A 13,130-nucleotide genomic window follows, 5' to 3' on the forward strand; every position below is an offset into this window, starting at 1 on the left:
GGGCTCTAGTTTTCTTTGATTGGAATTTTTTCGGAAATAAATACAGAATGAAATAGATTCGGATCTAGAGAACTTTGGATGTTAACATCCGTCTTCCTCGTAAATAATTAAGAATAAATATTGTGCAAAAACACATAACACTGGTTTCTTTCAGAACAAACTTGCATTGCTATAAATTTCACATTCGTGATCTGGGATATCTAATTTATATTTAACAACGATATTTACTATAATTGATTTGAAAAAAGATTATTCAATCGCTTGAGAGCTGAATTTTGAATGATGTAGGTACCTATTCACTAGATATATCGATGTATATGTTGAAAGACTGACTAAAATGAATTGAGAAGGGTAATATATGAACTAACACTATTATATTGATCAGTTATAAGAGAATATTTTATTTTATGAAGATCAAGAAAGTAATAACCTCGACGTTTAGACGCTCGTTCATTGATTAATTAATTTATTTATTTATCCACCAAAGAAAATACAATTGGGGTTATCAAATCCCATCAAAATGTTACATGGGGTGTCAAATGATTACTCAAATAAATAAAACCTAATAAAAAGGATATAATGATAACAAACATTTTCACATTTTCACACCTAGAACTGTGTAGGTGTATGAAGTCTCCAAGGAGGCATTTGGTGCATGAATGACAAACGTTTTAAAGCTCCGGACTTCTTCTGATCAGTGTTTCGTTTTCCCCATATATTTTTCAATATTCTATCAGATTTTTCAATGGTTCTGACGACGCTATGAAAACGAAATTTTGCATGAAGCTTGGAATTGATTTCTTTATCTATATGCACGCAAAATCCAAACTTTGCAGTCTCTTTATTCTCAACTTATTTGTTTGTTTATTTATTCATTCATTCAAATATAAAATTACAGTGCATACATTCATATACATTCCGATACATTGTATCGGAATATTTCAGCCGAAACTGGAGAGATCGTCGATACCTAACCCCGCCAACTGTACCCGAGAATCGAGCCAGCTCTGTGACTACAGGAGACTTCACTTCATTGCAATGCTTATTCTTTTCAATATTCTACTTGACTCTTCTATGAACACGAAGTTTGGAAATGCTATTCTATGTATGCATACATTTCCCGGACGAATCTGCTGTCATTGAAATAATGGATTCTCCTGTAATTTCTATGATCGATCAACAAGAAATTCTGCACGAAGCTTGAAATTCTTATTCCACATAGAAATGAAAATTTTCATTTAATCCAATTCGATTTCGTTAAATCAACAGGAACACAAAATTTCGGAAAGCTATACTCACGGAACTTCTGAACGGATTTCTTCCAATTAACGAACTCAAACACAGGATTCGGGATCGAAATCTACCCTGAAAATTTCAAGTTTCTAGGTCCTTTCATCCGAAAATTATCGTGTATTGAACTGGAGGACGTCATCGGTGAGTTATACATTAGAACCCTTCCCGCATCAAAATTCGAAAATTACACATGGAATGATAAAGCCATCGGTTCGTAGATGAGCGCTCAAAAGGATATATTGCAAGGTCCTCAGTGCAGAAGTGGAACAACAAAGTTCTTCAATGAATGAAAAATATAATAGGCTTCCCCACGAACTGTAATGTCCTATTGAATTATAGCTTGAGTTAGGTAATGTGTTGAGTAATTGAATTTAAAGTCCATTTGTTCATCTATTTCCACCTTGTTATTCTCATACCATGCTCAAATCGAAGGTGACAATAATTTACAAGGTAGTAGAAAATATCAACATTTCGAAGGATCTAATTACATTCTGTCGAGAAAGTAGAGGAATTACTTCGACAGTCCGCTCAAAAAGGTTGTTGATTTCTACATTGGAAAGAAATATGGAATACAGAATATGTCTCCATTTCCCATTTAACATTGAAAATGGAATTTCTAATGGAAAAGAGTCGAAGAAGTTATACTGAAGTGTCATTCAATTCAGATTGCATACACAAGTTATTCTTATAATTTAAGACAATTCATATAACAAACTAGTAGATCAGGCTGTTTGCTCAGTTCCGCTATACAGGGTGATTCAAAAGTCCAGGTCATAACTTTATGAAGTGATAGTTCTGTTTAAAATAAGAAGTTCTTTTTTTCATTCATTCTTTCGAATTCTAAACATGTTGGAATAATACGAATCTGAATTTTAAAGGATATTGTACTCAGATAATTTCCAATATTATCATGTTTTGTTGGGTTCCTACCATGCCTCAGTGGCGTAGTTTTCGGGTGTTTTATGTCTTCAGTCGCCCAACTTGTCCTCACAAAAAGGTTTCCTCTTTAAAAGCCGCTAGAACTACCTTTTTTAATAAAAATTACAATTGTAGCGAGAAGTCAGTAATTTCAAAGGAAACATTTCATATTTTCCATAAAAAGAAATCCAAAACAATATTGGTGCCTCGATAATATTGAAGTCATTTTATCGAAACCATTTTCCTGGGTTCCAAAAGGTGTATCTTTTTTATGAATAAAAGTCGGGAAACTCAGAATATAGCTGTAAGCAGCCCCTATCCATATTAACATATTGGTTAGGACCTACTGAAACTAAACTAAATAATGCCACTGAGGCATTGTAAAAACATGAAAACAGTGGAAATTCTCTGGGTACAATATCCTCCGAATTTCAAACGCCTACCATCACAATTCATTTAGAATTTCTAAAAAATTGAACAACCTGTATCTCGGAAGGGATTGAAAAATTTTATTCGAAAGGACTTCACTCAAACTAAAACTATCACTTCATAAAATTGGACTTGGATTCGTGAATCACCCAGTATATTCGTAAAAAACCAATCACATCAATTGATCTCAATTATTTCATTGAGACAAACATAATCTCATTATTTCTACGGCTACCAATAAATTATTATCTAGTCAAATACCATCTTATTCTTATTGGGCATGAAAACCAATAACCCTTAAATATAGGTAGAATGGAATACCGTCTAATTGGAATAAATCCTGCAAATAAAACGTAATTAACAAGCTATGAGGGGTGAGTCCTCATGATTTACGAATACCTTTGTTCAATTTATACGAAAATTGAAGGAGACGACTTTCCTGTTCTATTGTAGGAGTAAGGTGCTTAAAAATGCTTTCTAGTTGAAAGGAAATTGTTGGAAGTACCTATTCACTTAATAGGAAATTGATAAGATATAAAACTGTAATCACTTAAAAGATATCTCAGACAAAATTGAAAAAAAATATTGGTTAGTAAATTCTTTGGCTCTTTGGCGTGGAAATGAAATAAGTTATCTCATTACTGAATTGAAATAGATTAATAAATTCAAAACAAAAAATATGTATGTTGAGTAAATGAGGGAAAGTCAAAGAATTCGCAGCTTCTTTAAAATTAACCCGAAATTTTTTTGCATAGGTGTGGATGTGAAATTATGATATATGAAATTTTTGCGACATAAGTACTTCCGAATATACAGGGAATGACATAATTGTCATTATAAAAAGGGTTTTCAGTTCTTCTTTTGTGATAATATCGAGTATTCAATTATGACATATTCTCTGTTTCAAATGTTCCATAATTCTAAATATTTTTCAAAATATCAATAAAATTCTGAAAAAAAATATATGCCTGATCAGTATTTTGTTGACGAGCCTCATTTTCAATATGCTAATCGAAAATCATTTTCGAATTAGAACCCTATATTTTGATGATTAAGTTGGTTTCTGCGTAAAAACATAATAACTATTATTATGGTATTCACATATGATTATGCTCCTAAATTCAATTATATCTGAGTTCTTTGACATTTTCGTGATAGATGTTGTTCTTTGAGTAATTGTTTTTCAACCATTTCGAAATAGGTCAATACACTTAAATATCATCCTCTTCATCATTACTACCCTTTTTATTGATTGTATGGGCACAAAATATTTTCATTAAAGTGTTCGATGAATTTCACATACTCGTACCTACAACATGAATCAAAAAAATTTTAAATGAATCAGAAATAAATGAATTTAGAATCTTAATCATGTTAGAAAGCAATCATTATTTCACCAGGCAGAACACAACTTGATCATGAAATAAGAATAGGGTCGCGGTACAATGAACCCCCCTCCATAAATCTGAATCTAATCTGAAGGTCGTTTCACAGGAAAATCTCAAAACCCGATCCATGAATTTTGAAGGCTAGAAATTTATAAATCCAATTCAGGAAAACTGACAAAAATTTGACATAATGTAAAATTTTAAGCGTTTTCTATTGGATTCATTGAACATTTCAGTAGGATTGAAAGCATTTAAATTATTCTTTATACTCCACAGCGTTATCAACAAAATTGAATCTTTTCGTTGGAACACGGCAATCGGGTCCATGATTTATGAATCATTAGGTGAAAGATACAGTGTTCTTGTTCTACTCCATCAGTAATTCACTTCCATTCATTTTGAAAAGTTCTTGAGAATATATTAAATTCATCATATTAAACACCAGGGCCGGCGCGAGCAATTTTGGCGCCTGAAGCAAAGATTTTTTTGGCACCTCTGCTGAAAAAGTATCGATAACACACCCCCCCCCCCCCATCAACAAAAAACTCACCTGCCACGATGATAATTCTCCATTTTTGATTTCTTTAGCGTTTTTGCTAATCGTTTCTTTCCAAATCCGTTTCCACTTGGTTCCATTTTTTTTCGGACATTTTTACCTACAATAACTTCCTGTATTTCTTCGACGCCGATCAACAATGCGTAAGTAATATATCTGATTCTCACATTTAGAAGACGTACGACCAATGAAAGATTACCTATCACACCACAAGATACAAAGGGCGGTAAGGCATGCAAAGCTTCGAAAACTGAATGGGATTAAAAACATATGTTCCGCTGAAAACATTTAGCATTGAAGGCGGCCACTCACGAGGCTACCATGTTCGAGCGTTCGGATAATTTTGCAGTGGGGCAGCTCGGGACACGACCGCACGACTGTAAATCAGAGAATGAACTTGACTGTCCGACTGGAATCTCTTCGACGCTTGGCGTTCAAAGTCTCGAAAAAACGCTTCGTGAGTGGCGGGCTTTATCAGTAACTAGTTTCGAATGCAGAATCGTAGGAATTTTCCATATGTTGAATGTGTAAACAACTTCCACATAATTCGAAGTATTGTTTTTCGTCTTTGTGAAATACATTCCATCCCTAATTCAATTAGGGTAAAAGGCAATGCTGCTTATATTGGTTGGGTTACCATGTGTTATTTAATGAACAGGCGGCTTAGCTTAGTTTGGAGATTTTTATTGCAGAGAATGTTGATAAACGCAGCAAAGCGGGCCAACCTCATGTGGTTTTTAAGAACCAAGACTATATTTTTTCAGAAATATGAAAGGGTGGCCATAAACTGGGCTAAATTGCCGCCCTTCGAAAAGAGGCGCCTGAAACAGTCGCTTCACTGTTTCACCCCTAACGCCGGCCCTGTTAAACACAATAGATGTAGAAGACTGATGCACCATAATAAATTTGTGTCTCGGTTTAATCTCAAATATGAAAAATGCTGATAAAACACATACAATATTAGGTTGCCGCAGTTTGATCATGTGCACTTCCTCAATTTCACTTCTGATTGAACTAACCCGCGCCCAAGGTTTCATGCTTACCCTGGAGCTATACTATTTTTCACGAGTATAAGAAAAAGGAGATGGAAAAATCTCATGTTTCCTGATATTGGAAGTATTTCAGACCTTTGGGTCTGCCGCATCGAAAACATGAATATGACATTATTTCGATGCGATTTAATTCAGGCAAATATCGAGTTTGTCCTCTGATCTCAGGGAAATCCGAAATTTGAATATCTTGCGAACTTATATATGTTCTACAAAGAGGATAACGAGATAGTTGGATGGACTTTGAATTATTTCAGAACCTCATTGACTTTCATGAACTGGAACTTCGGAGATGTGCCTTTGTTCGTAGGATCTATTGGCCGATTGAAATTACTGAAGGCATTGAAAAATGTGCTTTGTGAGGGAATATTCCATCTTTTCAATAAAAGTGGCTTCCACTTATTGTAACTCGATTGAAAATTAATTCAACGTTCGGTATTGAGCAAAATGGAAAAGTTGCCTTTTATGTTTCCGAAATTGGCCATACTGATGATTGAACATCAAAAGCGACATTACCATCGTGAAGTGAGACTTTTTTTGCGTAAACGTAATCAAAACTTTTTAACCTGCGATCACAAGTTTGTTTGCAGTTAATTGAAAAATTCATCTTGGCAAGGAAATGAAATTAACTCGTAAACATTATCGTGAAATAATTTATGTTCATCATAACACACTTCTCATTGAATTTTTGCATCAAAACTACGACGCATGAATATTGAGAATCAAATTCATTTCAGAAAAAATAACTAAAACAAAATTCGAATCCAATCAAATGAATGCAGAAATAGAATCATGACTAGCATTTGCGACTGTGCTCATAATTTCCAATATTTATGTATTGAATTGAATTGAATTGGGGGGGATTTGGTGAGGAAATTAAATTTATAACTGTGAATTTTCCCAGGCGAAAACTTTCTCCTTCGCCTTAATCGACTTGATATTTTATTTTAGCTTCAGGATCTAAATGATTTCAATTTGTGTTTAATTTTGGCTCCGCCGTTTTAGGATGGGGAGCAATTTTCTTAGGAGGGATGCAGATCTATTTATATCCACCTATACTGATCAACGTTTTGAGGATGAGAAATTATATCATTTAGTTGTCTCGTCGGTGAGATCTACAACAGCCCTATAGCAGAATTAATTCACTATGAACCAGATTTTCAATGTGGAAATATACATTTTCATTAAGTTCTCAAAGGTAAACGATGATCTGGATAACTTTACACGTGTATACAGTTAGAAAGATAGTAAAGGAATCATTCCTTTCAATAAGGAAATTGATAATGGATTAGTGGTGAATATTATTTTACTAAAATACTCATTTCTTGCGTAAATATCGGCTAATGTCTTTATCTTTTTTCGTTCCTATGTCAACACCTTCAACTTCATTTTTCTTATTTCAAATAAAATCGTTGTTTCATATATTCATCAAATCTAATACATTATACTTTTTTCTTCTAATTGATTCCATTTTAGAATATTGAAACCACCTTGGAAATCTTTTCAGTATGGCTTGATAATTCACATATCACTTGACAGTCACAAAACTAGTAAAATGCGGAATTTCAGTTCCAGCTGTGCTCTCACTTTATTGTCCTCTTAGTTAATTTTTTGAATCGTTTCCGAAGAAATACGATGTTTCATTCGGAGAAAGTACTTTTTGTGTCTCAAATATTTTTGTCTTGTTCCTCCCAACTCACAAAGATGAAGATGAAGGTGATCCCAAGAACTTAAGACCGATATACTTAACTTCTGTCATAGGTAGAATTTTTCGGAAATGTATGACTGTTAGTCTCAATAAATGCCTATTGATCAATAACATATTATCGGATTAGCAGTTCAGGTGTAGAGAAAACCTTTCCACAGAGGATGCCTTATTCCGCTTGACACATAGTGTACATAAACACCTGAACACAAACAGAAAAGTGCTGGGAATTTTTATTGATTTAGAGAAGGCATTCGAAGGCACCCCTCACGAATTACTTATAAAAAAGTTGGAGTTTTTTGAGATACGTGGTGTAGTGTAGGAACTATTCAAGGATTACTTGACAGATCGAATCTCATTTGTGAAAGTCAATGACCACATCAGCGAGCCCCAGAGACAGATATATGGTATACCACAAGGAACAATCCTGGTACCTCAAATATTTCTACTATACATAAATGATATGTAGAAAGATGATTTGTAAGAAGACATCATCTCTGAGAAATCACGAAGACAACATCAGCAAAGGGTTTACATCGAATCAAATGCTGGCTGGATATGAATTTTGAAAAAAAATAAATTTGTCACATTTTCGAATTCCATCGCAACCCTACCAAGTTTTTAACCATAAAATACCATTCAAATTGCACAATACATAAAGGTTTTTGTAAGAAAGAAATAACAAAGACTGACAATATAAAATATCTTGGTATGATTAAATTATAAACGATCATTTGCAGTACTCGACGAACCGCCTTAAAAATCTTATATATACCTTTTAGAAGCTGCGAAAATTACTTCCAATAAGAGTTTTGAAAATGGCATATAAAGCTTTGGCAGAATCAATTCTATCATATGGAATAATTATTTGGGGTGGAAACTACGAAAGTCAGATGAGGACATTGATTTTACACAAAAGTGGATACTCAAAGTAATAACCTCAAAACCAAAGAGATTTCCAACTGCCCAGCTCTTTTCCAACCATTGGATGAAGGATATTCGGCAGTTATATCTTTTCAATATTCCCAAATTTATGTACCGAAACAAAATATCGAAAACCACCAGTACTCATGATTACTTCACAAGTTGAAGAAAAAATTTACAGATACACCAAGCAAGTACTACTACTGTTAGATTGGATTGGTTCAATAAAATTCTAATTCTGAAAAAAAATTCTAATTTTATTTAATTATTGTCCTGGACTCGGATGTCACACAGGTAGCTATAGCTACCTACGTGGTGACGTTGGTTGTTGCCCTGTAGTCCATAAGGTCTGCCTACTGAAACCACAGATGAGCCTAATACCACTTCAACATTAAAGAACCAAAGAATACATTTTCCAGCAAAGCAATATCTACTTAACCTCATTAGTCTTCTGCAGAAAAAACCATTGATCCTTCGAATCTTACATGTTACCATGGAATGGAAAGTTTTTCATTCACTACCTTGATGAAATTGAATTTAGGATATTACATAATAGATAGATGGAGTATAAATTTTTACATGTCCCCACATGGTTAGATTACGTAGTCGGATTGTGATATATTTTTAAATGCAAAATTTTACTATATCGTTATGAATGTATATTATATTGAATGGAACATATTTATTTAAGTGATTCCCGATTAAATATGAAAATTTGAATATTTAGAATCTGATATTTTTCCTAATTGTCGAATTTTCAATAAGCAGAATATAACTTATTTTCTGTATCTGCCTGCTGTAATCCAAGGTTTGGCAACTTTTGCTCGCCTAGTGTCATCGGTTGTTTCACGTCGTTTGGCGCACTTGAAGTTTGTTTTCTGAATTTATGATATATTTAGGTATTTATTTCAATATATTTTGAGTTGATATGAAACGTCAATTCACTATGAAACATAAGAAGCGCGTTCTTAGTGGAAAAACTCGCGAATTGAGTGAAATATCGTATCATTGATATGTTTTCATTTCCGCGCGCTTCATGTCAAATTTGAAAGTTCATGTTGGGGACAAAAAAAAAACAATCCTTTGCTTAAATAAAACGAAGTGCTCTATAGGTAGTAGAAAAATTGTTTTTAGTTCCTCACATAATATTATGGCAGACAAATGGAATTAATCTACACCTTGTATTTTCATCGTTTATGCAGTAATTCAGTTAACGGATATTGCTCGAGGAAATTTGTTTACCCCCCGAATGAATAACCGCATATTTTGGAACTGAATTATGTCCATGGAACAAGCTTTCACGATGAATTAATTAATGTTAATTCGAGTTGAAATACAAATTCCGGCGAATTAGCATGAGGTATAAGAGGTCTACTTTAACTTCATAATCAACTGGTTACATTCAAATATGTTGTGGGTAGTGGTTACTTTTTTCAAATGAAGAAAATAAAAACAATTGTTGCATCAGAGGATCGTATTTATCAGTATCCACTGAACTGGAGCATTTTTTCTACTTCCAGTACTTTTTTGAGCTTTTCGGATATACATTTTTTCCTCCTGGAGTCAACATCGAAACTGAACTTCTAACAAACATTCAAGATGAAATAACAAAACCCTTTAACATTGCTCGTAGATTTTGTATCAGGGTAATTTCTGTATGTTCTGAAAACAGATAATTACTGTCAAGAGTGGTCCCAAAGGGTGGGTCAAGGGGGTCATGACTCCCCAAATGGGAGCATCTAACACTCAATATGCGTTTCAAGCAGACAAGGTACGAAATGGTCCCATTAAAAAAACTTGAACCCCATAACGGTGACCCCCCAAAATTTAAGGCTAGGGCCACCCTTGACTACTGTTGAGATTGGGAGACAAAACTAGTTCATCCAATTGCATTCCAGTTTGCCTTTAGACATAGCTACAGAATAATATTAAATTAATATGCACCCTTCGAATAGTATATTTTTCAAGGAAAAAAGAAATTTTATCAAGAAATAAATCTGTTTCAGATGTGATAAGGCTGAATATAGTCGGTTACATAATGATAGGGTGGGAATAAGCTTTTTATAGATATTGCGGAAGCCTTCCTTAGGTTATTCTCAATGAAACTCCACTGAGCGGACAGAAATAAAGTATACGATCTAATCAAAAGTTATTTGTTGAATGGAGCTCAATATGATGAATTGTATATACTCAGGGTCCAATATTAGGTACATGTTTGTTTCGTTTCCTATGTGACCAGTTCAATGTTAAAGAGGAAGAAACGAAAGACTTGAAGATGATACAACTATAGTGTATGAGGGGTTCACATTAGGGCTGGGACTTTTTCGCCTTTTTGTATTCGAATATTCATCCATAAATTTATTCGATTATTCGAATAATTCATTCAAACAAATATTCATGCTTGATTATTCATGAGTAGTCATGAATATTCAACTATTCGTTGATTATTCAATGATTATTCAGTGATTATTCAATGATTATTCAGTGATTATTCAATGATTATTCAGTGATTATTCAATGATTATTCAGTGATTATTCAATGATTATTCAGTGATTATTCAATGATTATTCAATGATAATTATGTCAATATTCAGTGATTAAACTCATGTTTTAATGAGCCAATAAACCGAGCGTTTTGATGAGTGAATATACCCTTTGCGACGTGGTATAATCGTTTTGGTGTTTTGCCTTTCGCCATATACGCTCTATTAGTGACGTCACACACCGCCATTTTTGGTTCTCCTGTCAGTGTTCGGAATCCAAACAAATAAATTGTCATTCAAATTAGTATGGCCTCGTTTTTATAATCAAATTGTCGTTTGGTAAATACAGAGATTTTTTTATCACATGACAACGTACAAAATACAATAGATCCTTAAATAGACGCAGTAAAACCTTCGCTGGGACAATACAATCTACATTCTACATTGACCCTTTACAGGTCTAAAGGTACAAAAAGAATGATCGAGCGGATTTTGAGAACATTGAATTCTTCAAGAATACACATACTGATCAATTATACGGAATTTTCAAAAAACTTTGTTTTCTGATTCATTTTTGTTAGGGAAGGATGGTACTTTAGTCTCAGTCGATGTGTGTACATTTTAAGACCATAGATTTAAAAGAATATAAAGATTCGTCGGTTCGCAATTCAGAATACATAAAACAATATTTGACCACTGAAATAGAGCAATGTCTAGAAATGTCAATGCATACGGAATAGGAAGGCAAGGTTACATTTACGAATGTAGAATCTTATACTATTATTATTAGAACTCTTTATTGGTAAATTCATATGTTAGAATCTTATATTCCATTTTTAAATTTTTTTATTGATGAAATCCAAATTTTATTAATTTTTCTTTGGCTGAATACTCAACTATTCACTGATTATTCATGAATAGAAAAGTAGTCATTGATTATTCAACTATTCAGTGAATACTCGACTTTTCACTGATTATTCATGAATAGAAAAATAGTCATTGATTATTCAGTGAATATTCATGATTATTCGAATAATGCAAAATGCAATTATTCGAATAATTATTCAATGATTATTCGAATATTCAAATCATTCATGCATGATTCCCAGCCCTAGTTCACATGAGAAGGACTGAAGTATAATTCACCTCCTCATTTGTCCTCGTACTTTTCCTAATCTACGAAAGAGAGGAAGATACTAAATAGTCCGAGAATAGTAAGGAACAATATGTCAAATGAAGTGAAAAAGAAAAAAAAGAAAACATATAATTCATTTCAAATTTAATGATCAATAAATCAATAAAAAAAATGTGAAACGTATAGTCAAGTGTTTTATTTTTTCTATTATTATTGAAATTAATTTTCACCAAGTAAATTATATTAACGACTGGTTTCATGAAACTTTGATTGCCCGATCAACTAGTTGATTGTAGCCTGAAATCTCTGGAAGTATCAAGAATGAACTGAAACTTGAAGTAAAAAGTTTTATGAAACCTACCATTAGTCAATGAATGATATATCATAATACCTAATGATGAAATCAATTGAGTTTTTGTATTTTCAATATTATTATATAGTTTAACCGATAGTTCTAAAGAAATTAAATTTTTGAATAATCATAAACACCGACTATAGAACCTATATTTGTTTCAGCAATGATATGCCTCCACGGATGGCGAAATCAAGATTTCAAGTGTATCCCCTTCGAATATTCATCTGATATACTCATGTTTAATTTTTTTTTTTATGAAATATTGATTTCCTAAGCATTTGAATGAATTACCTCCTGTATGCAATGAAACATTCGAAATAAATTCTCAAAATGTATTTTGTAATCATTCGAGAATTGTTTTGATAATCTGGCAATGATATTTTCCTTCGATAGGTAAATACTTGATATTGTTGAAATAAATATGAAATATAAATAAACTATACTAATTAATGTATCATTCATATAAGTATTATCATGGAACGCACATATCTGCCCAAATTTATTCCGTGATTTCCTAAACAATAGGGATAATTTCTTTTTTCATATGTTTAATTTGGAAGTCAGCCTAAGGAAACCAAGTCAACATTGAGGTTGTGGACAGCAAAGCGAAGAAGATTTTCAGCTAGCAAACAAGAAGTCGACGTACAGCGTGCATTTATATGAACAATGGAGAAAGAATTCTTTTGTGAAGATCGCCAAGTAGAGTTCATTGAAAATGACAATCAGACACTTGACCAACGTATGAAAACCGTTAAACATCACTGTTCCTCTGATATCTTAACGAACGGGTAGTAAAATACAGGGGAGTATTGAAAGTGACTGGAACGAGATAAACTTCCAATCACCTGAAGATTGTAAAAGTAACTTGAGTCTACTTGATGAAGATAAGTCAAT

This window comes from Harmonia axyridis, chromosome 2 (assembly GCF_914767665.1).
Source record: "Harmonia axyridis chromosome 2, icHarAxyr1.1, whole genome shotgun sequence".
Lineage (NCBI taxonomy): Eukaryota > Metazoa > Arthropoda > Insecta > Coleoptera > Coccinellidae > Harmonia > Harmonia axyridis.